General features: G+C 45.5%; 1 protein-coding gene across 1 annotated transcript in view; it reads left to right on the top strand.

The window, feature by feature from the left end:
- Positions 1-26827, top strand: part of BRINP1 (BMP/retinoic acid inducible neural specific 1) — a 195791-nt gene that overhangs the window by 24265 nt on the left and 144699 nt on the right. The gene's annotated exons all lie outside the window — the stretch shown is intronic.

Raw genomic sequence — 26827 nt, 5'->3', positions numbered from 1 at the left:
AAAGCACTTTATTATATGTACTTCTCGAATGATTTTCCCCGCTCCCATCAGGAACAGGTAGAGTACAGTTACTGTCCAAATTTTACCAACAGGAAAACAGGTTCAGGGATGTGAGACAAGTTGCCCAAGGAAATGGAAGAACAGCAGCAGAGAGGGAAGCAAGCGAAGTCTGCAGGCCTCAGTGCCAGCCCGCTTGGCCTCTCTCCCTCTGCTCCATCCTCCCTGACGCACGATAGGGGCTCTGGAGGAAAGAGTGACTAACACTCTTGGTTAGAGGGGTCGGGTGGGGGCAGGAAAAGACGCTTAAGCTGTGGGTCCAGTTAGAGTTCATTAGGAGGACACGTCCAGGCAGAGCCACCCAGGGTGCCCGAAAAGAGTGGTCTGAACCATCACAGACTGGAGAAGGAACAAAGTGAGAGTGAAGTCGTTCAGTCCTGTCCGACTCTTTGCGACCCCATGGACTGCAGCCTACTAGGCTCCTTCGTCCATGGGATTTCCCAGGCAGGAATACTGGCGTGGGTTGCCATTTCCTCCTCCAGGAGATTTTCCCAGCCCAGGGTTTGAACCGGGGTCTCTGGCATTGTAGACAGACGCTTTACCATCTGAGCAACCAGGTAAGAATTGAGAAAGAATAATTAGCTCTAAGTAGGTGGGTTGGGGACAGCCAAGGAGTTAGGGCAGGAGAGGGACAGCCCCATCCTTCCACACAGAACAGCCATGGGCAGGGAACCATGTCTCAGATTGTGGTACAGTCAGCCCACTGTATCCATGGATGTGGAGCCCGTGCATTCAGACGGTCCACTGTCCCGTGCCATTTTATACAAGGGGCTTGAGCATCCTTGGACTGTGGTTTCCATGGGGTGTCCTAGAACCAATCCCTGAGAATATCAAGGGACAACTTTATCTGCCAGGGATCACTTGCTTCTCAGAGATTGAATGAGAGAGGAAGAATTCACTGACCTGATTAGGAGATAAAGAGACCCTACAGAGATAAAGAAGGAGGAGGCAGGGTTTAAGTGTAGAAGGTGGGCTTCCCGGTTTAGGAACTCCTTTGAGGGGAATAGACGGCTTTCAAACAGGGTGTTGTAGGTGGAGTAAACGTTTTGAAGAAGCCGGATCCGTCAAGTTCAATGCAAATGGAGTGAGTGTGGTAAGTGCAAGTGAATGAGTCAGGAAAAACGCTGCCTAGCGCCAGGCGGGGAGTAGAGCGGTTGTTAAGTTCAGGGTTTATGACTGGAAGAACGTGACCCATATAGCCAGCTTTCTCTTGCTGATGTGTTTTTAATCGGATGTTCTTCTAAAATTCACCCTTTGCTGACTCCATGTCTCATTCCCCAGAGGCAACGTGGAGCAATCTGCTTGCATCTGCCCTCTGTGCAGCCGTGGGTCCTTCTCCCATCACACGTGGTGGGACACACCTTGGACACAGCACAGCAGCCAGAGTACCATTGCGCTGAATGGCCTGAAGCGAGCACAGCCCTGAGAACAGTAGGAAGCACGTGGAGCATACTTCCTAAGTTCCACGCACATGGCTGACTGCTTTACATGCGTTCACTGGTCTCGTCCAGGTGACAGGCCGCTATATTAATCTGTCTTATAGATATGTAAACTGAGGCAAAGAGCAATAAAGCAACATGCCAAACTTTTGTAAGTCATTAATGGAAAACCTAAGACGCAGACTGTCGATGCGTCAGTTCCAGAACCACATGCTCCGTCTCTCTAGTATACTGTACGCTTGCTGCTGTGGATAGAATTTCTAGCACAAACGTAGGGGCAGTTCTTACGAGGAGAGTTACATTTTAGAAATAGGAATGAAAGTAGCGTCAGGCCCTTGCTAATACTGTGGAGCTAATTTTGCTCACAACTCAGCTGTCACCCATGGGGGACGCTTACTGGTCACTGGTCTGGAGCTCTCCCGCGCGCTGTGCATGTTAACTCCGAGTCTAGTGCCAGGCCATGATGAAAATGCAATTAAGATTCCTTCCCACTTTGTGGATACAGAAGTGGGAGCTTAGACAGTGAGGTAATATTCCCAAGTGATTTGTGGTAGTTGGCAGATTTGGGGCTCAAATTGAGGCTGATCTGGTACCAAAGTCCTTGTTCTTATGAGAGATATTGTGCAAGCCATTTCCCTTCTCTTTGTTTCTGCTTCTTTGTCCTAAAACAAAGGAATTGGATCAATGTTTCTGCTTTGGCAGTCTTTTAGGTACCACCTTAACAATTTCTGCTCTGTGTTTGTTCCATTTATGCTACTTATCCTTTTAAATTAATCCACTTCTTATATAAATGCATACATTTGCAAAGGAAGCTCTCTATCACTCTCACTAATTTGTTTCTAAAAAGCATTATGTTCACTAAATAGATGGTAACTGTACATATAATACAATGAAAACAAAACTGGTGTAAAGATATTCTACTTTATAGTCTAACATACTTTCAGCTATGGTCTTGCCCGCCCAAGTCTCTAATCTCTAGCCTTGCCTTCTTTTTCTAAAAAAACACAATAAAAAACCAAAAAACTAAAAATGTTAGAGAGAGGCTCTAAAGACATAGTAGCTGCAAAAAGAGCCTTTCTCCTTGAATTAACCAGGATTGAGAGTTGAAAATAGAATTTTTTTTTCACTATATGACTTGAAGGTACTTTATGAAAAAGTGGATCTCTCCTTACGGTTCTGTCTGTTCTGGCCAGCTTGAAATGCTGGATCTGGGAATCTGTAGCATCTTTCCAGCTCTTGCATTCTTGAATTCTAAGAATCTGCAAAAGCTCCTCCAATAGAGATCCAGTTTGAGAGACTTGACTGCATGGTTAAGTTGAGGGTGTGAGTCTAGACTGAGCTATGGAAGAAGGAAGTAAAGAGAGTTGTTATGCTCTAGCTGTCCGGGAACATCTGAAAGGGAGACAAGGATTGGAGCCCATAAAAAGCTCATTGCTGGCAATTCGTTTCTAGAGCTATGTCCCTCCATTCTAACCTTTTCACTCTCTCATCATTTCACCCTGATGCCCATTAGCTCCCTACTTTACCGCCCTTCCCATGAGTCTCATCTACTTGTCCCTCCCTCGCTTGCCAGAGAATGGAAAGGGCTGATTTCCATGTGGAAAGAGCTATGTCTAGTGAGGATTTGCCCTTCTAAACCTCCTTTTAGAATTGAAGTAGAGTTGACTTATATGCTGTGTTGGTTTCAGGTGTACATCAGGGTGATTCAGTTTATACATAGATAGAGATATATTTCAGCTTCTTTTCCCTTATAGTTCTTATAAAATATTGAGTATAGTTCCCTGCCCTCTACAGTAGGTCTTTGTTGGTTGTCTGTTTTATATATAGTGGTGTGTGTCTCCTAATCCTAATGTATCCCTCCCTTGCCTTCAACAGTTCTGCAGGGACAATTAACAAGAACCATGGATTTAGTCTGTTCCCATCATTGACTGAGCATTTGGCAAGTGCGATTTCACTTTCTCCAGCAACTCAGTGAAATGAGTGAGAGTTAGTGTCTCATTGGACGCATCTGAAGATGAGATATGGAGCGTGTTGGTAACTCAGTTGAGTCCCTCCGCTTCTGAGGCCTGTAGAGTCTTTCCGTGGTGGTGAGGTGTGGCAGGTGTGCCTGGGTTGGGGAAGACTGGGTGCTTGGATTGGGGGCAGTTCCTGGACCATCCCTGCACTCGGGGTGGGCACACTGTCACACGCCTCTCCTTTCTTTGTTCACTGATAAACTGATGATGCTAATGAGACCCTACCCATGGATGTGAGCCCCTTGGGGGCCAATTAACTTCACTTTAGTTCAGCTGCCAGGAACCTCAGAACTAAATCCAGATCAATTAACTCTTCCCAGGTGCCTGGTAGCATCTCTTCCTTCATTCATTTGAACTATTCTTTGTTCCATTTTTATTTTTAATTGTCCTGACTTATATCTTATTTAACTTTGTAATATGACTTTACATGGGTCTGAGGGTAGGTGGGGAATGGATTCTAGATAAATCAGTAAAATCTCTTTAGTATCATCTCAGTAGAGGGAGGATGGCTCTTGGGTCCTCTTCTGGTTGGAGAAGAGGAGGTTGTTCCTGAGAATATGACTTGGAGAGGTGAGCCCTTTCTGGAGAACAAGGGCACTAGGGGAGAGGCCAAATCTGGGCCATGATGTGCTTTTTGCCAATAAAGTTTTATTGGCACCCAGTGATATTCATTTAAAAATGTTATTGTCTATGACTGCTTCCATGCGATAATGACAGAGTTGAGTAATTGACACATGGGCAATATGGCCCTTAAACTTAAAATATTTACTACCTGGCCCTTTAAAGAAAAAGTTTATATTCCTGATGATCCAGAGAAAAACAAGGTGAGTAGGTGACACTGTCTAGGTAAAAAGAGAAGCTAAAGTTTTATCTCCCCCCTTCATTTAATGTTTCCTTTCCTCCCTATTTTTTCTTCCTTCCCTTTTCCTTCTCTCCCTCACTTCCTTCTTTCCTAACTGCCTGTCTACCTTTTTCTTCCCTCTCCTCTTATTTTGAGATGAAAGAGGCCCGCTAGTCAGTTCTTTTCTGTGTATGAAGAGGACACTGAACTCCAGAGACTGGAATTGACTGCCAGAGCATGGCCACGGAGAGGCAACCACTTCCCAGCTGCTTCTCCTAGCATGTTTCACTCTGTAACAGAACAGGATTAAAAGGCTAAGAAGAGATGAGCAATATGAAAATATAGGAAAAGCATTTATCACAGTGCCTAACTACGTAAGTTCAGTCACTCAGTTGTGTCCAACGCTTTTTGACTCCATGGAAGCCTGATAGCACGCCAGGCTTCCCTGTCCATCACCAGCTCCTGGAGCTTGCTCAAACTCATGTCCATCGAGTCAGCGATCCCATCCAACCCTCTCATCCTCTGTTGTCCCTTTCTCCTCCTGCCTTCAATCTTTCCCAGCACCAGGATCTTTTCCAATGAGTCAGTTCTTCGCATCAAGTGGCCAAAGTATTGGAGCTTCAGCTTCATCATTAGTCCTTCCAATGAACACTCAGGACTGATCTCCTTTACAATGGACTGGTTGGATCTCCTTGCAAGTCTTCTCCAACACCACAAAAGTGGTGCTGATTCAAAAGAATTGATTCAAAAGCATCAGTTCTTCAGTGCTCAGCTTTCTTTATGGTCCAGCTCTCACATCCATACGTAACTACTGGAAAAATCGTAGCTTTGACTAGGCATACCTTTGTCGGCAAAGTAATGTCTCTGTTTTGAATATGCTATCTAAGTTGGTCATAGCTTTTCTTCCAAGGAGCAAGCGTCTTTTAATTTCATGGCTGCAGTCACCATCTGCAGTGATTTTGGAGCCCAAGAAAATAAAGTCTGTTACTCTTTCTATTGTTTCCCCCTCTATTTGTCATGAAGTGATGGGACCAGATGCCATGATCTTGGTTATCTGAATGTTGAGTTTTAAGTCAAATTTTTCACTCTCCTCTTTCACCTTCATCAAGAGGCTCTATAGTTCCTCTTCGCTTTCTGCCATAAGGGTGGTGTCATCTGCATATCTGAGGTTATTGATATTTCTCCCTGCAATTTATTATGTGCACAGTGCTTAGCACATAATAAATGATCAGTGACGCTTAGCTTATTTCAAGAAAAGCCCAGTCTAACTGCAGAGGCAACAATCATATGCTCCCAATCTGAATGGGGCTTCCCAGTGGTTCAGTGGTAAAGAATCTGCCTGCAGGAAACCCAAGGAATGCAGGTTCGATCCCTGGGTCAGGAAAAGGCCACCCACTCCTGTATTCTTGCCTGAAAAAATCCCATGGACAGAGGAGCCTGGCAAGCTACAGTCCATGGGGTCGCAAAGAGTTGGACACATCTGAGTGACTAAGCGTGCACACACAGTGTGGGGAGATAGCTAGGACTTGGACTCAGGTATCCTAGCCTCCCAAACTGTTTTTCCACTGTAGGATTCTGTGAAGTATCTACACAATAGTGGCATACGTTTTAAGGAATAAAGAACAATTGTATTCCTCCCAAGCTTTAGGATTTGAGAGGGGGCTGATGCAGTTAGGAAGGACTTTCTGGAAGAGGCAAGGCTTCAGGGGGACAAAATGGGCAGAGAAAATGTTCTGCAGGGATACATACAGGAGCACATTTCCCAAACTGTTCAGAAAATGAACTCATTGTGGTTGTAGGATCTGTACTGTTGTATAGGAAAGGAAAACAGAGTGGGAATAAGGTTAGATCCTGTTAAGGGAGAGATTAATTAAGATATCTGGACTCGGTCCTGTAAACTCAGATGCACCTGTCAGCACAGGGATGCATTGACCTGCATAGGTAAAAAGGGTAAGGGAGAGATCATTTGTCAGTATTTAAAAATGGAGAGATTTTACACACACAAAAAATCTAGATTTCCTTCTGACTTCTGGGAAATCAGGTGACCTGGCAACCTAGAGATATCATTCCCCCCCAGAAGTGGTCTGCTGTCCTAGACTGGGTGATATGCCTCCCATTTGTCACTACGCTTCCTTCTTAAACTCTGAACCCGACTGCTTCATTCCCTCACATTTGTGGTCTGGACTCTGTGGGCTTTTGAATTTACATTCCCTGAAGAGGTGGTGATGCACGAAAAATTCGTCATCATTGATATGATGAGATCAGTGTTTAGAGGATGTTTATTTGCGCATCAAACATTTATTGAGCATCTATCGATATTTCCTGCAAGGCTCTGGAAGGGAAGAATTGAGTTCAGGAGATGAATTAGGAGGCTGGTCCAGTGGTTCAGATGAGAGAAGATTAAAACTGCTTAGGAATAGAGCCATCCATCGTGAAAGAGGTGGGACCCTTCTCCCTCAATCTTCAGAGTCCTCCTTTAAAGAGAAGCCTGCCTCATCCCATTTCCGTAGGATCAGGTCCCCGTGCTTTTAGACTTTTCCACCTGGCTTCTTTTATATTACATTCATCTGAGAAAAGAGATCCTTCCTCTCTCCTCATAGTCTCTCTCTCTTTCTCATCTTGTCAGATGAACACATCCCATCTGGTCTCGATTCCCTGCGATTCACCCCCTGCATACAGAGTAGATGGTTCTGAACCTCCGAGGGTGGGCGTGTGCCTTCACAGACCTGCCTGGAGGAGGGCAGACCAGGAAGAGCCAGGCTGGCAGCATCAACTTCAGAGAACTGCCTTTTCAAATCAATACAACCGCTTTGTTTCCACCTCTGCATTTGACTGCGGCAGGCTTGTTCCCTGCTCCCCAGCACGGCACAGCACCACGCTCTCTCCTGCGTCTCGCTTCCACCCTCAGAGGCCAGCCTCTCCATCACATCCCCAGTGTGTTGCCCAAAGTCCCAGATGTCTCTCCATCCCTCACTCACATTCCAGGATGATTGCTCTCAGAGTAAGGAGGAGCTGAATTTGGGAAGTTGGCATCACTGGGAATGGTTCTTATGCTGAAACAAAGCAAAATCTTACAAAAAAAAAAAAAATGCCTGTAGGAATAGGAGAGGATGCTTGGAGTAGTGAAAATTGTATGCAGGAGGAGGCAAGAAGACTTGGTCTTAATTCTTGGTTTCTGCTATTAACTGGCTCTGGGATCTTGGGCAAACTTGGTTTCCTTTTTTCAGGAAATGAAGCACCTGGACTCGATTCTCTTTAACGACCATTCAACCTGAATAGTTCAGAAGATTAAGAGGACATTTCTGAAGGCTGTTCTTTTCAGCTCATTCATGACATATTGATGCACCAACCAGGATACTTTTACCCGTGTGTTTCAGCCTTACAGAGAACTGTCCTCCTGGAGGGCAGGTGAGACTCACTGGGAGAACTTCCTGGCTGCGTGAAATCTTAGTGCTTCTTAAGCAGAGCTCTCTCCCTTCCTTGTAGACCATCAGGAATAAGTTTAACATCACACCGTGCAATACTGAGATTCTGTGCGCCCTGGAGATAGGAGGCTGGGCCAGATATCACACTTGGGGCCCCTCCCCACCTTAGGAGAGTGTTGATAATCTCACAGAAAGCCAGTTTCGGGTTTCTGGATGGCAGTTACCTCATCCTTTAGCCTGACATCTAGCACACGAAAAGTATCCAGTTAGGAACTCTTGAAGGAGGGAAAGTCGCTGGTGTTTGACCATGGCGTGCCATAGCATGCCTGAGTCAGAAAGGCCCTTAGGGATCAACTTAAAAGCTCCCCTTTTTTTCTGCACGGACAGACTGAGGTCCACGGTCAGGATGGGATTGGACCCAGACCACACATGGAGTCAAGGCCAGCGGGGCCTGGCGCCCGGGCACCCTGACCAGGGCCTCTGCACCAGCCACCTCTCATGGCGTCCAGCATGGCGACTTGGCCCCTGCAGTCTCACGGTAACCATTTCCAGAGGCCCCTCTGGGTTTTGGGTAAATTATCGGAGCCTTCTGGGAGAAGTGCAGCTGGAGCTTTCTCTCCTCCTCCTGGGCTGGCTCCTTCTGTTGGTCTCTGTGAAGAGACCATTATAATTTTCTCCCTGCGTTCCAGCAGCGCACGGCCACCCCATCACTCACTCTAACAGACCCTGCTGAGCACCCACAGTATATCTTGAAGCCATTTTCTGTTTGGAAGTCAGTGGCGGTCAGCCAACATTTCAGTAATATTTGCTTTCCTAAGGCTTAGACAAATCAAATCCATTCACTTCCTCAGACTCTATCTCTCTTGTCTGCCATAATTTCCCCTCATCCCAGGCAAGCCAGAACTGACCATGGTTCCCTCTCTTTCCTCCCTTCCTTTCCTCTTCCCTCCTCCTCTTCCTTCTTCTTTTTCTGCCTCTTTCTCCAAGTTTCCTCTTCATTTCAGTAGTGAAGAATCATAGCTCAAGACAGTGTTAAATTTGGAAAAAATCAAAAACAGCTGAACCAAACTTCCTGATTCTAGAGATGCAGAGACCAGATTCCGAAGACATGGGGATACTAGTTACCCTATGTTGATAATAACCTCTGCAGTGGTATTAGGAATGGGGTTAGAATTCAAGCATCCTGACTCAGCCTAGTCCAGAGTCAGTTAAACTTCATAGCACTCTCTAATTTGTCCTGCCTCAGGCTTTGTCTGCACGGGTGATTCTGGGACTGAGGTTGGATCTAGGAGGGAGAGGGGCACCATGTTTGGGTTACCTTAGGCTCACTGCTTCGGCTCTCTGAGGCTCAGTTTCCTTGCCTCTGAGGTAAGGATTGAATCCCACATCCTGCAGAGGACACAGTGCTGTTGTGGGGCTCAAACGAGGTAATGTGCCCCTCAGTCCCAGAGTGATTTATATATATACACATACGCCCATTCCTGCTGCTTGCTATTATTAGCTTTCTTCCTTGAACGGGGACTTTCAATGGTTCAAAGCTGTGTTTATTCTATAGTAAGCATCTGGGGCATCCTGGTAAGGAAGCAGGTATGGTATTTTGGGGCCAAGAATCTCTTTTAGGAGCTCACCCATTCATCTCTCTGCCTACTGTGTGCTAGGCCCCAGGCCCAGCAGGGCAGCAGCGGCCTTCTGGGACTGCATTTAAAGCTGCCTCTGTCAGGGGAGTGTGCCAGCTAGAAATAGACCAGGCATTTCCTTTAGAGTTTCACGAAAATGGATCCTTTGGGTCAAAGGCTCCTTAATCTGCAAAACACAAGCTGTTTGCCTGACTTGCGGCCTCAGCAGACTTCCTAGGTTTGCAGGGGCTTTGGTATGGAAAAAAACGGTTTGTGTTTTGAAGATTAAAGGTCCTTTCATCCAAAAGATGCGATTTTTGTCTCCTTTCCTCAAGTTCCCAATGAAACACCTTGTTCCTTCCTGGCTTAAAACCTACAAGCCTCCTTTCTTATGCATAGATGGATTAAGTTACACTACACATTCACAGCCTCTGGGAAGGATGGAACCTCAGTGCATACTTAGTGCCCCCTCCTTCAAGACTAGCCCTCCTCTTTTACTCCCAATATGGGCCAATCATCCATATAAATACATTAACATCATCTTTTTTTTTTAAGACTATAGCTTCTGGGATTTCATCTTCAGAATTTATGATGAAGACTGGAAGAGAGAGTGCATTTAAAAACACTGCTCAGACTCACAGTCCACATTAGCTTAAAGATGCCAGCCTTGGGGGTCAGATTCCCCAGCCCAGTAGCAGACAGCACAGAGTGAAGTTAAGAGCCTCAAATCACATGTCAACTCTGACTCCTACTGTCTATGATGTGACTTTGAACAAGATACTGAATTTCACTAACCTTCAGTTTCCTCATCTACAAAATGGGAATAGCTAGTGAGTCTGTAAGCCACTCTTGGCTTTACCCTCCTCCCCCAACTCATCACCAATTCAGTGCCTTTAAACAACTGGCATTTATTATTAAGCTCATGCATCTATAGTCAATATCCTGTAATAAACCATAATGGAAAAGTTCATGCATATGTGGGTCAGCTAGGGGCCCACTGATCTAACCTAGTCTCACTGATCTAAGCTGGCCTTTTCTTGCTCCTGAAGTTCAGCTGAGGCTCTGCTCTAAGCTTGGCTTGGCTGAGGCACATTAGCTGGACTTCATCCTCCTACTGAAATACCCATCACGTTCGTTTTGTGGCAGTTACCACAGCACAATAAGTTAAGCAGAAACCTACAGGGTCTCTTGAGATACAGGCGAAGAATTAGCGCAGCATCAATCCTGCCTCATTCTAATGGCCAAAGGGATTTATGAAGATGAGCCCAGATTCAAGAAATGGGGAATAGACTCTATCCCCTTTAGTAGAAGAAATGGAAAACCCCATGAGGAAGTGCCTGACTAAAGGAAGGGGTGATCTGGAGTCACTGATCAGTTCAGTTCAGTTCAGTCGCTCAGTCATATCCGCCTCTTTGCGACCCCATGACATCCGCAAATATCAACGGGATAGGCGTAGTATTGATACCATGCCCATCCCATTGGTATCTGTGGATGTCAACTGAAGTAAAATTTATAATGTTCTTGACACAGCTCCTATCATACACTGAAAGCTTATAAATTATCTCCATCATGATCATCAGTATAGGAAGGACTCAAAAATGGTGGCTAGAACGATTAAATACAGAATTCCTAAATATAGCAACAGAGATGGGAAAACAGATGCTCAGAAAAGTAACGAAGCTTTCTCAAAATCACACTGTGGGACTAGTTGAGCCCTTAAAAATCAGACAGCGCATTGTTTTCACTTTGGGATTTGGAGGACGATGGGAAGGATCCTGATACTAGCTCATGGTAACACGAGACATCCCAACAGTAGTGAGGCATTTTTTCCTAGAGGTAAACGAGGACCTCAGAGGATCCTGCTCATCCCCCCGACCCCCCACCAGCATGGTAGGTCTTCAGTGTGGATCATATTCACCTGGAACATTTATTAAAAATGCAATTTGTTTTGAGAAATAACTGTTGTCTGGTAGGGTTTTGTGTGTTACTAGCAGTAGGGGACCAAACTCACGCTGGATTAAAGTTAGAAAAATAAAAAAAAGGAAACCAAAATAACACACTAGTTTTGAGACGATGGGAAACTCCTGAATCTTTCTGGCCTCTGCTTCGTCTCCCATTCAGTGGGAATAGTCGAGCCTTCTTCAGAGGCTTGTTTTGAGAGCTACGTGAATCACGTATGTCATACTAAAATGGCTTACTGGTGTTCCCTTTGTTGCTATTTTTGTTTAGTCGCTCAGCCGTGTCCAACTCTTTGTGACCACGTGGACTATAGCCCACCAGGCTCCTCTGTCCATGGGATGGATTCTCCAGGCAAGAATACTGGAGTGGGTTGCCGTTTCCTTCTGCCTTGGATGTTAATTTCTCATTTCTGGAATGGGAGGTATAAATCTGTGCCCTCTATATGTTACAAGTGGCTCTGAGATCAAACAAGGGCTTGATGAAGTGTCATGAAATCTTGCTGGAATGCAAGGATGGAATGAGGAGAGTCTCAAAAGAGACGGTGCTTATCGTCTCCGAAGTGACGATGCTTTTTCAAGTCCGTAACTGCTAACCTCAGCACCTGCTTAAGCCCTCAGATGTCTGTCCCTTGCCTTTTTCTTTGGGTTCTGTGATTGTCAGAGACAAGCAGCAGTTGTCACAGTCCTTCTAATTCATTCTTTTCAAAGCATCGTGTGCAGAAATAAAGCCGTTGCACGAGAACCAGCAGAGCCCTAGAGCTTCTATCCAAATGGATCCGCCAGGACCCTTTCATCTGCTTTCATTAGTGACCTGTTGAAAACATTAAGCCAAGGGTCAGAGCTTTTGATGAGTAAATGCTGAAATTTAGGTTCAGATGGAAACTTAAGTGTTTTATTTATTTGCTCCACTGAGTAATAAGAATAGATTAGCCACAGGGAAGAACTCAGGGCCATTAACTCGGCAGAACACTATTTATTTATTGAGCAATTATATTCTGAGCACCTGTATAGCACTGGTTCCCATCTTTGGCATCCCTTTCTGACTCCAGGATATTCAGTGTGTTTCTGTGGGGGAAGCAACGTTTTCTTACTCATCTCAGTATTCCGTGTGGCATTTAGTTCAGTGATTTGCATCCAATAGGTCAGTTTGAATGACCTGTGCCTTTTGCTCACACTAGTCCCATTACCTGAAATACCTTCTTCTATTAAGTCTGTTTTTTCTTCTCCCTTCAGCTGGAAAATCTTAAACCTTTAGAGCCAAGAAAAATCTCAGAACCCCTGAGAAGTCTTCTTGAACTGGCTGTGTTTGAGTTATTTACTGTACAGCTCAGGGAACTATGCTCAATATCCTGTGATAAACCATAGTGGAAAAGAATATGAAAAAAGTGTGTATATATATATATATATATATATATGAAAGTGAAGTCACTCAGTCGTGTTTGACTCTTTGTGACCCCATGGACAGTAGCCTGCACCAGGCTCCTCTGTTCATGGGATTTTCTAGGTAAGAGTACTGGAGTGGGTTGCCGTTTCCTTCTCTAGGGAATCTTTCCGACCCAGGGATCAGACCCAGGGATCGAACCCAGGTCTCCCGCATTGTAGACAGATGCTTTACTGTCTGAGCCACCAGGGAAAACCTATATGTGTGCATGTGTGTGTGTGTGTGTGTGTATATATAAAAATGTGTGTGTGACTGAATCACTTTGCTGTACAGTAAAAGTTAACAACACTGCAAGTCAACTATAGCTTCAATAAAATAAATTTGATGAAATCCTCATCCTTCCATTGACTGCTTGTCTCCTTGGTAGAATGAAAGGAGAAGCATCGCCTACTGCTTTTATCGTCTTCTTTCCCAAGTACTCTACACTCCACGCCTCCATTTATCCATGTCCCATGCATGCTTTATCTCTCTCAGTGACTCTTCAGTTCCCATCAGGGCAGTGAAAACTTTCAGCCTCCTCCGTATTCTCAAGTCCAATAGACATTTTGGGTTGTTATGTTAGACGACTCTGTAGCTTTTCCAAGCTTGAGAGTCTTCTGAAGTATTTCCGCTCCTCTCCTTGGTGGTGTTGCTGTCTCTTGATTCTCCCTTCCCCTCTTACCATCCCTTCCTACTCTGCGTCACAGGATCCTTTCCTCGTCAGCCTGCGTAACTGTGAGCATCACTGCACATTTGTTCCCACGACTGTCGACTCACACGTGTTCATGGGCACGCTCATCCAGTCCGAGAGCCCTAACTGCTGCGGGAAGGAGGACCCCTTCCAGGGCCCGAGAACGAGCTCTTGTCTAACTCTTGTCTAACGCTTGGAAAAGAGTTGTCTGGGGAGACACACATGCTGACGAAACTAAGACATTGTTGGGAAAGGACCCCTGCACAGAGGGCGGTAGGGTCCGGGAACCCAAGAGGACTGCGTCTCGGGTGTTCTGGGAATAGGTTTCGTTTCTGGGTTTTTTTTGGCCAATTATTCTAACTCAAGGTCCTTCCTGGTGGTGCACGCATTGCTCAGCCAAGATAAATGCCAGTGAGAAGGGAAGTGGTAGGCCATGTTAGCTCTTCCCAAACTCTTCTGGTTGGTGGTGGCTTACTAGTTTCATGTTCCTTACCGGACCTCCTGTCATAAAATAACTGGTTAAATAAATGGTTACTATGGTGCCTGGCCAGGGAGGGTGGGTTCAGTCAGTGTGCTTCCCCTAAAATAACTACCCCCAGTTCACATTGATTAACAAATTTCCACCCCTAGTCCTGGCCTTTCTTCTGATTTGTACTGAATGATTCTACAGCCTACTGAATACTCAACAGATAGCTCAAACTCAACAAGTCCAGGAGGAAACTTGTCATTATTCACTCTGAATCCGTTGATTTTTCACTACCACTTATTATCATGAATGACACACTCATCAAGCTAATCATCAAACCAGTCCTAGGAGTCATCAGAGATACTGTTCTCTCCTCACCCCACGCTCCCAGAGAGCCCCTGTGCTGGGTGCTTAGTTGCTCAATCATGTCTAACCATTTGTGACCCCATGGACTGTGCCCTGCCAGCCTCCTCTGTCCATGGGGATTCTCCAGGCAGGAATACTGGAGTGGGTATCCTATCCCTTGTCTGGAGGATCTTCCATACCCAGGAATTGAACCAGGGTCTCCTGCATTGCAGGTAGATTCTTTACCAGCTGAGCTACCAGGGAAGCCCAAATAGTTACCAAATCATACTAATTTTGCCTTTCAATATTTTCACCTTTCTGCGTCTTAAGTACATTTTGTTTAGACCGCGTCTCACTTGGACTACCATAATGCATGCATGCATGCTAAGTAACTTCAATTGTGTTTGACTCTGTGTGGACCATAGCCCACCAGGCTCCTCTGTCCATGAGATTCTACAGGGAAGACCGCTGGAGTTGGTTGTCATGCCCCTCTTCAAGGGATCTTCCCAACCCAGGGACTGAACCTGGTGTCTCTTATGCCTCCTGCACGGTAGGCAGGTTCTTTATCACTGGTGCCACCTGGGAAACCCAGACTATTAAAATAGCTTCCTTAGTTTTATTCTTGTCTCTTCTTAAATCTGTCCACTACCCCGTCAAAAATGAAACTCTGAACATAGAATTCTTCCGTTTAAAAGACTTCATTGGCTCACTGTGATCTCGCAAGGCTAACCATAGCCTTTGATCTGTTCAGTTCATTTATGCCTGCCATATGATTGCTTCCAGTTCCTAGGCAAGGGGAGAAGAATCTGTGTCTTCAGGAAACTGGTTGTGCATAAAGATATGATTTTTTTTAAGGGATCTTAATTTTAGTTCTTTTGCTTCATCTCCTGCCAGTTTTTGCTCAGAAATCGCCACTACAGTGACTTAAAAATGTTTGTAGATTTTATACTCACAACAAAATCCTTCATTCGTTTTACATGCTTCTTTTCTGGCCTGAAATATAAACTGCCCCCTCCCCGCCCCGTTTAGTCACCTTACAAATGCCCCTCTATTTTCTTGATCTTCTCCTGGATGACCTTTCCAGGAAGCATTCTTAGAGATCTTAGCTTGGGGCTCCATACTCCACAGAACACTGTTTTTGCCCTGTTACATTATTTTTAAATTATTAAATTATCCATTTTTTTGTGTCCACTTCCTTTTCTGCACTGTGAGATCTAATTAAAATAGTAAGGATTTAACTAATATTTGTTGGATTTTACCAAACTGGCTTAGAAAAGACATTCTAAAATGTTAATTTCACTTTCCTTTTTGAAAGATCTCCTGCAGAGACTGCTGACAATTTTGAAGGAACACTTAAAAGACAGCTTCCTTGAATTTAGATCTTCACATTTCCAAAAATTACTCCAAATGAAATATTTATTTAAAAAATGCTGTACATAACTTACATTGTTAATTTAAAAAATGGTATTTATGATCCCCCCAAACAACAGAAATTCCACATATTTCTATTTTCTTCCAAGTTGTCATTGCCCTTTCCTAGATTCAGTATTTCCAGAAATTTACACCTCCATTGACTTATCAGCCATTCTATTCATTAACATATTTGTAACTAGTGTTGTGATTGTTTATGATTGTCAAAACAGGAATACTACAATCAAGGATGATGTGGGTCTTTAGCTTAATATATTAAAGCACTGAGTCAAAGAATTTAGATCTGGTTTAGGTTGAAGTTGTTGTTGTTCAGTCACTAAGTCACGTCCGACTCTTTGCAGCCCCATGACCACAGTGCACCAGGTTTCCCTGTCTTTCACTGTCTCCTGGACTTGCTCTAACTCATGGCCCTTGAGTTGGTGAATCTATCCAACCACCTGATCTTCTGTCATTCCCTTCTCTTCCTGCCCTCAATCTTTCCCAGCCTCAAGGTCTTTTCCAGTGAGTTAGGTCTTTGGATCAGGTGGCCAGAATATTGGAGCTTCAGCTTCAGCATCAGTCCTTCCAATGAATATTCAGGGCTGATTTCCTTTAAAATTGACTGGTTTGAACTCCTTGCTGTCCAAGGGACTCGTGAGAATCCTCTCCAGCACCACAATTTTTCAAAAGCATCAATTCCTTGGCGCTCAGCCTTCTTTACGTTCCAACTCTTACATCCATACAAGACTGCTGGAAAAACCATAACTTAAGTCAGCAAAGTGATGTCTCTGTATTTTAATATGCTGTCTAGGTTTGTCATAGCTTTCCTTCCAGGGAGCAAGCATCTTTTAATATCATGGCTGCAATCATTGTCTGCAGTGATTTTGGAGACCAAGAAAAATAGAATCTGTCACTGTTTCCACTTTTTCACTGTCTATTTGCCATGAAGTGATGGGACCAGATGCCATGATCTTTGTTTCTTGAATGTTGAGTTTTAAAACAACTTTTAAACTCTCTTCTTCCTCTCTTATCAAGAGGCTCTTCACTTTCTGCCATTAGAGTGGTATCATCTGCATATCTGAGATTCTTGATATTTCTCTTGGCAACCTTGATTCCAACGTGTGATTCATCCAGCTCAGCATGTGTACTGGATTCTGAGTATACAGCTCAGTGTGATGTACTCTGCATATAAGTTAAATAAGCAGGATGACAATATACAGCTGTGATGTACTCCATAGGTTGAAGTTAAATTCTGCCATTTTAAAATAATTTGACATTGCAAAAATAACCGTATTTGTTTTAGGAAGAGTCAGCATTTTATCATCTGCACAATAGAAATAATGTTATCTATCTCATAGGATAATTTTGTGGATTTAATCCCATGGAGAACATGAAACAGTCTGGTGTGATATCTGTCGGCAGCGTATAGTAGGTGCATGGCAGACATCCACTCGCCCTTACTCAGGCATTTAAACGTAAGGTGAAGTATGAGTACCATTGTCAAAGTGGGCACTGGGCATGGACATTGTAAGAGTAGGCAGAGATAGTGAAGCCTGATGGTTTATAGGGTGTGCAGCCAGTGCAGTCAGGGAGAGAATCTGGAGAACAGGGTGTTCTGAGGGCGGGAGGTGGAAAAGTTAAGTAGAAAAACTGAGTGTACAGAGGGTCCAGCTTGGAGACATTCAGTGCAAGACCAAGGGGCCAGGCAGTCAGTAGGGAACCGTTGACTCCATCACGGTCGTATGTGTATGTGGGAAGATCCCGCTGGTAACTAGAGTGGTGTTAGGATGGAGGTGCAACAGATAAACGAAACAGGAAGTCCAGTAGGAAGGCGGCTAGGGCCGTCCACGTGAGAGAGCCGTGTTCAAATGACAGGTAGCAAGAGAGAAGGGGTTTCTGAAGAAAAGCATGCAAGGAGGAGAAGAGCAGGGTCACACTGAGGCCTGCAGAGAAGACGGAAGGATTGTCAAGAGAGGCGGATGGATGTGAAAAGAAGGGAAATTGACTGGACCTGGAGATGGCAGCGATGGTGGGCTCGGTGGCGGAGGTGGTTGAGTCAGGTGAGGAGGAATTTGGGAAAAGTCTCAGGCTTCTCACAGACTTGATCTGGGAGACTGCTTCACTTCAGTGTGGATCATGAGAGGCGGAGATGGGAGAGAGTGAGGATGGTTTTATTTGGGATACTTTGAAAAGACTATGGGATTTCCTAGAGATATCGATTATGCGGTTGAAAATAATAATATAAAATATGCAAGTGATGACACTTATTCCAGTGGTTTCTGGTTAAAAAAAAAAAAATGTCTATTTGCGGCTGCCGTGGGTCGTCGTGGCTGGGCGGTCTGGCTGCGGCGAGCGGGGGCTGCCCTTCGTGGCTGCGCGGGGGCCTCTCAGGGCGGTGGCGTCCTCGCTGCAGAGCTCGGCTCTGGGCACGCGGGCTTCCCTAGTTGCGGCGCCCGGGCTCTAGAGCGCATGCTCAAGACCTGTGGCCCACGGGCCTAGCTGCTCTGCAGCCTGTGGGATCTCCTCAGACCGCAGATCAAACTCACGTCTCTTGAATTAGCAGGCCGATTCTCTCCCGCTGAGCCACCAGTTAAGCCCCCAGACAACATAATTCTAAACTCCGTATCACGAGGCACAGAAGACCGTCAGGGCACCCCACTCCACGGAAAGTGAAGCAAAGACGGAGCCCAGCGTCTTCATGTGGTAGGGCCCCCGTTCTTCATCCCAGTATCACTGATGACTTCTGACTGTCTGATATTTGGACTGATGTTGAAAGTAAGTAACAAACACATCACTAGAAGTTCTGGTGTTTTTTTTCTAACTGGAGTTCACTGGAGTTTTACATGGAGCTGAGCACTGAGTTCAGTGTTTTAATACATGAAATCTTTACTTTTGGCCAAACAGCATTCATAGAGTAAAATCAGGAGAAACAAACAAACAAGCAAAAAAAAAAAAAATCTTAATTCTTGTCTCATCCTGTTTAAACTTACTTTTATCAGGTTTCCTCTGATACTTGGATGAGAGTTAAGGCAGGTCCATGATTTTTCCAAATTATGTTCAGTGTTCTTTCTACTCAGTTCTACTTCTCATACACAGTCTCAATTCAGTAACTGAAGTTTCCATTTCAGTGTATTACAATTTTATTTAAGATGGAAACTTGACTTTCCTCCCAGTCTCTCCCGTCTCCTTCCAACTTATGATTCTGTCTCCTGCCCTCTGTCTTGTCAGCCTTGATCTTAGTTTCTTTGCAGTGAGGGTTTTGGTCAAAGATGGAGAGATACGGAGGTTGCAAGAGTCTCCCTTGCCTAGTACTTTTTTGACAGCTTAGCATCCGTTCTCTGGGGGCTTAGCAGGTGTTCGGTGCTAACTTTTTGAACTCTCGGCGTTTGTGGGAGAATATTTGGAGCTGTCTTTCTTCCCTGAGTTCTCTCGCTGGCGATGCCTTTGATGAAGGAGAATGCACATCTCTGCGGCCGCTTGCTGACCACTCAGTCCTTGGACCCTTGGTAAATGTCAGGGCAGTTCCAGCTTCCTCCTGGTGGTGTCACCTGGAAAAAAAAATGCACAACCTTGAAACCAGAGTTTTATTTTATTTGATGTTCAAAATGATGACTTAAGCCTACCTTGCAGCCTCTCAGCTCTGAGAGACCACTCCAAGGAGATAAGAGAGGAGCCAGGAAATATAGGAGTTTTTGTAACAAAGGTCAGGTGGTTGGAACTTCAAAAGATTCCTGTTAATTTAAAAATAAAAAAACCAGACACCGCAAGGTAATGAGTTTGACACTTCTCTGTGCGTGGGAAGATGCAAGAGCCTGGGCTTGTTGAACTCATCCCTTTGACATGCGCCTTCGCCACCTAGGCCAGTGTTCTGTGCCGCTCCCACACTGAGTCCCTCTGGGTACACAGTCCGGGGTGGCCGCAGCGGCTGAGAGCTTGGTCGAGGGCACCCTGTTTGTCTCTGGTGCTCCCAGTGTTTCCTTAGGTCTCACTATTGGTTGGAGGCAGGGAGGCTATAGTGGCTTGATGGTTGAGCATCCTTTGTTTCCCGATAGTGGCAGGCTGCATCTTCCCTTCACACTGGCATGCCCTTTCCCTCCACTGACGGGGCTGGGGCAGCCTCTCCTGGCCTCCTGTTGCATGTGGCCCTCTCCCAGTGATGGGGGACACGTTCCTTTTATGCAGGAGCTCAGCGCGTACTTTTATGTGCAGTCTCTACTCTGCCACCAGATTTCGGCCCTCTCTTGAATGTCCCTCTGCAGAGTTCTGTCTTTAGATTTCTACAGTGTGAGACAGACACTCATCTGCCGTATTCCTCCAAGCTCCCGGGACATTGGTCATGTTCTTTGTGGGGTCCTGCTGAAGCCTGAGGTCTAGGGCTTCTCCCAGTTCTCCCCTGGAGCTGTGTGGGGTGAGCAGGGGGATTCACAGAGGGTGGGCCGCTCTCACCCCGACTCCACTGGTGGCCGCAGCACCTCAGTCTGTGTCATCCTGTGGGTGAGAAGTTAAGAATCTCCACAAATGCATTTGGCTACCTTTTTTATAAGTCCTGGATAGTGGTCATGCACTCTCTATAGAATACAATAGCTATTATCTTGGTCTTGGCTCAAACCTAGGCTAAAATAATTGTATTTGAAGTCCCCTTTAATTCTTATCTGAACCTTGCAAGGTACTCATCCTCCTGTTACTGCCTGGATTTTACGGGCGAGGAAACCGGAGGTGACGGGGTTCATTCATGCGCTCAAGGTCACCCAGCTTTGAAGGTTTGTACCTCCTGGAGATGTCTCATCTGAAAGCTCCACAGGTTGACACCAGGCTCAGGAGGCAGGCAGTGTGGGTGATCTTCAGTCCAGTCGTTAGCCACAGGGCCCCCAGGATGGGCGATGGAGCTGGCCTTCCCTTCCATCCTCTGGCCCCGCGTGTGGGCCCCTGCCCAGCTGTCACTGTAGAAAGCTCCAGAGGCGGAGCTGGTGACGGTGCTGCTGGAAGGCTCTGCTCCCCCCATCTGCCTCTTGCACATGTGTTCCTCAGAGGTAAATAACGATCAGAGGATGCGCTCTGTGTGGGCTGAGCTGTTCCTCAGTGACACTGCAGGCTTATGTACAGCAGGGCTCAGGCGAGGGCCCTGCGAGCTTCAGCCCCATCAGCAGCTCCGCGCCCACCCGGGTGCCTCGCAGCAGCCAGACTGACTCAAAGAAGGTCATGGGTGGGTCAAGGACAGAGCTCAAAAACAGAGCCAGCCTCTCTTTCCCAGGCTCTGAGACCCCGTGGCAGGATGTTCCTTCTATGAAGGCTGGAGAAATAGCAGTACTGAACTGCATGGTGACGGGATACCTGGGGCTGTCTCTGGGACAGGAGGATGGAGAGCCGTGGCTCTGAGCAGGGGGTGGGGGGTGGTTTATTTCAAATGAAACTAAATGTCCGTCTGTTTATTTTGAAGGGAGGGGGCAAGTGCTCAACCAGTGATGTGCGGAGTGAACTGAGTTCTCCAAATGTTAATAAAACAAGGAGACAGAATCTTTAAGAAATGACACAAGTGAACTTACGTACAAAACAGAAATAGACCCATAGACAGAAAACAAATTTATGGTTCCCAAAGGAGAAGGGGAGGGCATAGATTAGGAATTTGGGATTAGCATATAACTTTACTATGTATAAAATAGATAACAAACAAGGACCCACTTAGAGCACAGGGAACCATCATCAATATTTTCTAGTAACCAACAAGGGAAAACAACCTGAAAATATATGTGTATTAGTTCAGTTTGGTTCAGTCGCTCAGTTGCGTCTGACTCTCGGTGACCCCATGGACTGCAGCACGCCAGGCTTCCCAGTCTACCACCAACTCCCACAGCTTGCTCAGACTCATGTCCATCGAGTTGGTGATGCCATCCAACCATCTCATCCTCTGTCATCCCCTTCTCCTCCTGCCTTCAGTCTTTCCTAGCATCAGGGTCTTTTCCAGTGAGTCAGTTCTTCGCATCAGGTGGCCAAAGTATTAGAGCTTCAGCTTCAGCATCAGTCTTTGCAATGAATATTCAGGACTGATTTCCTTTAGGATTGACTGGTTTGATCTCCATACAACATATGTGTGTGTGTGTGTGTGTGTGTGTGTGTGTGTGTGTGTGTGTGTATGTTTAACTGAATCAAGTTGTTATACACCTGAAACTAACACAACATTGTAAATAAAATATGCTTCAAATAAAGAAAAAAGATAAAAAACAAGGAGATGGATGAGAGTGACCTTCTTAGGTGGTGTCAAAAAAGGCTTGTTTGAGCCCTGCCCTGTCCATTAAAAATAAAACACCTTCCCTTTGCGTAATTTTAAGATTTTTGCAACCCCATTAAATAATTACAAAGAAAGAGGTGAAATAAGCTTTAATAATATATTGTATTTACTATTATACATCCAACATACTACTATTTCAACATATGACTGGGGTCCCCTGGTGGCTCAGCTGGTAAAAAATCCGCCTGCAATGTGGGAGACCTGGGTTTGATCCCTAGGTTGGGAAGATTCCCTGGAGAAGGGAAAGGCTACCCACTCCAGTATTCTGGCCTGGAGAATTCCATGGACTATAGTCCATGGGATCACAAAGAGTCAGACACGACTGAGTGATTTCCCTTTCACTTTCAACATATAACCATTATAAAATATTGGTGAGTCATCCTGCATCCTGCTCCTCTAAGTCTTTGAGACCTGGTGGGTGTGTATTTATACTTACAGCACATCCTGATTTGGAAGAGCCACATTTTACCGGCTTGATAGCTGCACATGGTCAGTGGCTTCCAACCTGGACAGCAGGTTGGCTTGTCCACTGGCCAGCTTTGTGGTGTTGGGCCAGTTACTTTTTCCTCTTGGACATCAGTGTTCCCTCTCCCTCCATTAAAAATGGGAATCACAGCCTCTCACCATATTGCAATGAGGTCACATGTGTAAAGCAACTAGTGTGTGTTTCTGGCACATAGTAAACGCTCAGTTAATGAACAGGTGATTGCCTCCTCAAACTGACCTGCATCCCAATTAAATTCTAAGCTCGCTACAGGAGACTGAAAGACAGCCTGGTCTTTGCGCACCGTGACTGGCCTCCTCTCTTTCCTTTCCTTCCACGGACACTGTCTTCTCCCTGAGGTTCTGCCTCCCTCCCTCCTTCTCTTTCTTCAGGTCATGCTCAGAACGACTTCATCGAGCAGCTTTTCCTCCACACCGTGTATGGAGAGCAGTGGCCTCACTGCCAACCCTGTCTTAGCTGCCTTCGTTTTCTTTAGAGCTCTCCATACCGCCGCATGTAGTCATTGCCTGTTTGCTTGCTTCTCCCAACTGAATATTAAAGAAGCCCTTCTTGCTATTTAATTTCCAGCTAAATATGTTAATGGATGAATGAAAGAATATATTGAACATCCACGATGCTTTGCCCTTAGTATGTAGCCTGCAAATGAAATGCAGTCCTTTCTTGATGAGAAATTCAGAGGGAGATAGAGGTGACTGCAGGCCCTCCATCAGCCCTAAAATTTCACTGAAGCCTCTGCCACCCTGCATGCTACCCTGGGCACACACCCCATCGCTCTGCCCTCTCCCACCTCTGAGACTTTTTGTGTGTTGCCTGCTTTGCTAGGATTCTCTTTTCCTCATCTCTTCTTACCAAAACCTCACATGAGTGAGTGAGTGAAAGTCGCTCAGTCACGTCCGAATCTTTGCTTTGTGACCCCATAGACTATAGTCCATGGAATTCTCCAGGCCAGAATACTGGAGTAGGTAGCCTTTTCCTTCTCTAGGGAATCTTCCCAACCCAGGGATCCAAACCAGGTCTCCTTCACTGAAGGCGGATTCTTTATCAACTGAGCTAAAAACCAGCTCAAATACCACCTTCCCTTCAGGGGTCTTTCCAGATCTCTTGATCTCTTGAAAACATCTCTGGCCTCTATTCTTCCACTGGACATTTTCTGTGCTTATATTATTGATGATAGCATATTTCATATTAGAATTCCTCAGGTCTGTTTGTGACTTTGCATACTATTTTGAATCTCTGGAGGGCAGGATCTGATTTTACCTGTGTGTGGGGAGGGTAGGGATATATTGGAAACTGTACATACTTTGTAATCAGATATAGTAATACATGAGTTAGATTCCTGAAAATCAGGACTTCTGAGTTTATTAAAGCTATTTAATGTCTCCAAGTCTCAAGGAGCTCATTTGTTAATGGGAGAGCTGTACCCATCTCTTGAGACTCACTTGGACTGCAAGGAAATCAAATCAGTCAGTCCTAAAGGAAATCAACCCTGAACATTCATTGGAAGGGCTGTTGGTAAAACTGCATTTCCAATACTTTGGCCACATGATGTGAAGAGCTGACTCATTGGAAAAGACCCTGATTCTGGGAAAGATTGAAGGCAAAAGGAGAAGGGGGTAGCAGAGGATGAGATGGTTAGATAGCATCTCCAACTCAATGGACATGAACTTGGGCAATCTTTTGGAGATAAAGAGGAACAGAGGAGCTTGGCGTGCTGCAGTCCATGAGGTCACAGAGTTGGACACAGCTTACCAACTGAACAACACCATCTCAAGGAAGAAGCATTTGTTATCCTCTAGTCTGTATGCTTTAGCTACTGCCAAGATAACAGACATTTTTTTTTTTTTTTAGATCCAAGTATACAATAGATGCTCCATAAATATCAAACTTGGGGCCCTTATATTAACCCAAGTCTCTAATACAGTTGATGCTAATTCGGGCTTATTTACAGAATAAGAATCACTGTGTCTGTCATGATAAGACAATATTTAAGTAGCACACATACTAATCTTTGTCCTTAGCCAATAAAACGTCCATTTCTATGCAAATGCACCTTCTAGAAACTTCCGTTATCGTCTTTAGAGTTCTGTGAATTACCATGATTTTTCTGAGTCAACAGAAAGATACTCAAACTTCCACGAAACGCTCACCTGTGCTTGTGGAGATGTAGATTGTACCATATTTCCCAACTACAAAGAAGGTTCCGACACAGCTACTGAATTACCATGTGCTACAGACAACATGGCAGCATGAAAACCAGGAGCTGGAAGACAGGAGTCTGGCCCAGTCAGCCACTCAGTGGTGGTCTTGTAAGAAGGAGCTGGGCTGGAGCAGGATTTATCAACATTTGCACCGCTGACGTTCTCGGTGCAGTTGTCTTCGTTGTGGGGGAGGGGCTGTCTTGTGCACTGCAGGATGTTTAGCAGGGCCTGGCTTTTACCTGCCAGATACCAGTAGTGTCCCCTCTGTTGTGACAATCGAGATGTCCCCTAGGGGACAAAAAGGCTTCCAGAAGGGAAGCATTGGATTTGATCGTCCCAACTTCTGTAAATTCCAGGACTCAGGGCTGAGGTCTTGCACACACACATACACGCATGTACACATGCTGCTATTTCCTTGTCTAGCCTTGTTTCACTTTTAAAAGCTGCAGTGTTCTGAATCCTGTTTCCTTGCAAACAGTCTAACAGGCAGGCATTCTTGTAGGTACCCACCCCGCACCCATTCACAACAGAAGCCACGCAGAAGGGCTGGATGGGTGACATGCTGTGATTTCAGTGTGTTATAGCTCCCCGCCAGGATCTCTGAACAATCGCCTCCACCCCCTGCTTGCCACTCAGGTGGGCTCCAGCAGACAGTTTTGGCAGCTGGAGCTGTTATAGTTCTGCACTCCATGTGGACGGCTTTGTTTTAGGATCTGAACAAAACTTGCAGCCACAGCTTCTGCCAGCCCACTCATCTGCTCACAGGCCTCTCTCCTTTGCCCCTGACAGCTGGGGCCTGTGGTGCCAAGTAGACTTCTGTAGCTACTCGTAATGGAATGGCGCAATCAGACCACAGAGGGTCGTAGCCAATTGGGTTGGAAATTCGCATCTTTCTCCTTTTGCTTTTCTCTCTTTCTTAGCTTGACTTTCTTCCCATTTTCAGCTGGAAGAGAAGACCAATAAGGGATCATATTTCTTCATGTTTTTACATGGTTTTCCACTTGATAAAATGGTTTTGTCCTTGCCAGGTTTTTAAATGGCATACAAATCTGAGATCTAGATAGAGGCTATGACTGTCCAGAGTCACACAGCCAGCCTTGTGTAGAAACAGTCTTTTAAAGATTCTTGTTGGTTAAAGACTCACACCCCATGAGCAAGACGGACACAGAGGCAAATTAGTACAATAAAAAATAGTAAATACTAACATACAGTTATATAAGTGAACAACAGGAGCTGAAGGCAAGGAACAGCCAACAGCTTTTGAGAGGGATGGAAAAAGGAATGACCCTTGAGGGCCTGGCCTCAGCTGGCTAGTAAAGAATAAATAGGACTTGGCATGGCAGGGGGGGCCACAGGAGCAAAGACGCCCCAGCAGGGGATAGCCAGGCAGCAACAGCAGTGTTTATCATCACCCGTGTCTTCGTCATCACTGATGCCATTTGTTGAGCACTTTCTAAAAAAAGTCAGGCGCTGCATGGGGCACTTGACATAAATGGCGTCATTTCATTTTCATGCTAGTCCTGGATACAAGGGCTACTGCTGACTCCATTTTATAGACCGAGAAACTGAGGCTCAGAGGAGTGAAGTCACTTGCCTGAATATACACTGTTTACAACTGGTAGAACCTGCATTCCAAGCTGCCTTTCAGTTAGAGTAAGATGAGCTCTTCTAGGATATGTGGGGTGAAGGACACAGACAACATAATGTCAAGCTAGCAAGCAGAATGATGATGTGACGATAAAAAGAAAACTTGTGAATGTGCCCGAGTCCAGGCATGGTCTAGTGGTTCCTCTTCCTTTCTCCCTACAAGGAGCCCCTAGCTAAGTCCTCCCTTAAGCATTTCTCCAACATGGGGCCCCTGTGCTGTGCTACTACCCCAGAAAGGGGCAGCAAGACCCCACTAGTTCCTTGGCCTTCTGTTCCCCTTCTGAACACAAGATAACCTTGAGGCTCGGAGACACTGAGCCAAGTGGATTCTCTGGCTATGCTTCTTTGGGGTGAAGGAGACATCCCACTGAGCACTGTAGAAGGGATTCTGATGAGCTCCGTAAACTCTCCATCTGTAAGGTGTCAATCCCGGATAGTCGTGATCATGATGTATCCCAAGACTTTGTGCAGTCCGTCAACTGGTGATGCGAAAGCAAAGCATGTGTTC

Source organism: Capra hircus, chromosome 8, assembly GCF_001704415.2.
Source record: "Capra hircus breed San Clemente chromosome 8, ASM170441v1, whole genome shotgun sequence".
NCBI classification, from domain to species: domain Eukaryota; kingdom Metazoa; phylum Chordata; class Mammalia; order Artiodactyla; family Bovidae; genus Capra; species Capra hircus.
The sequence above is the reverse complement of the archived record's forward strand: the minus strand, read 5'-3'. Positions and strand labels throughout refer to the sequence as shown.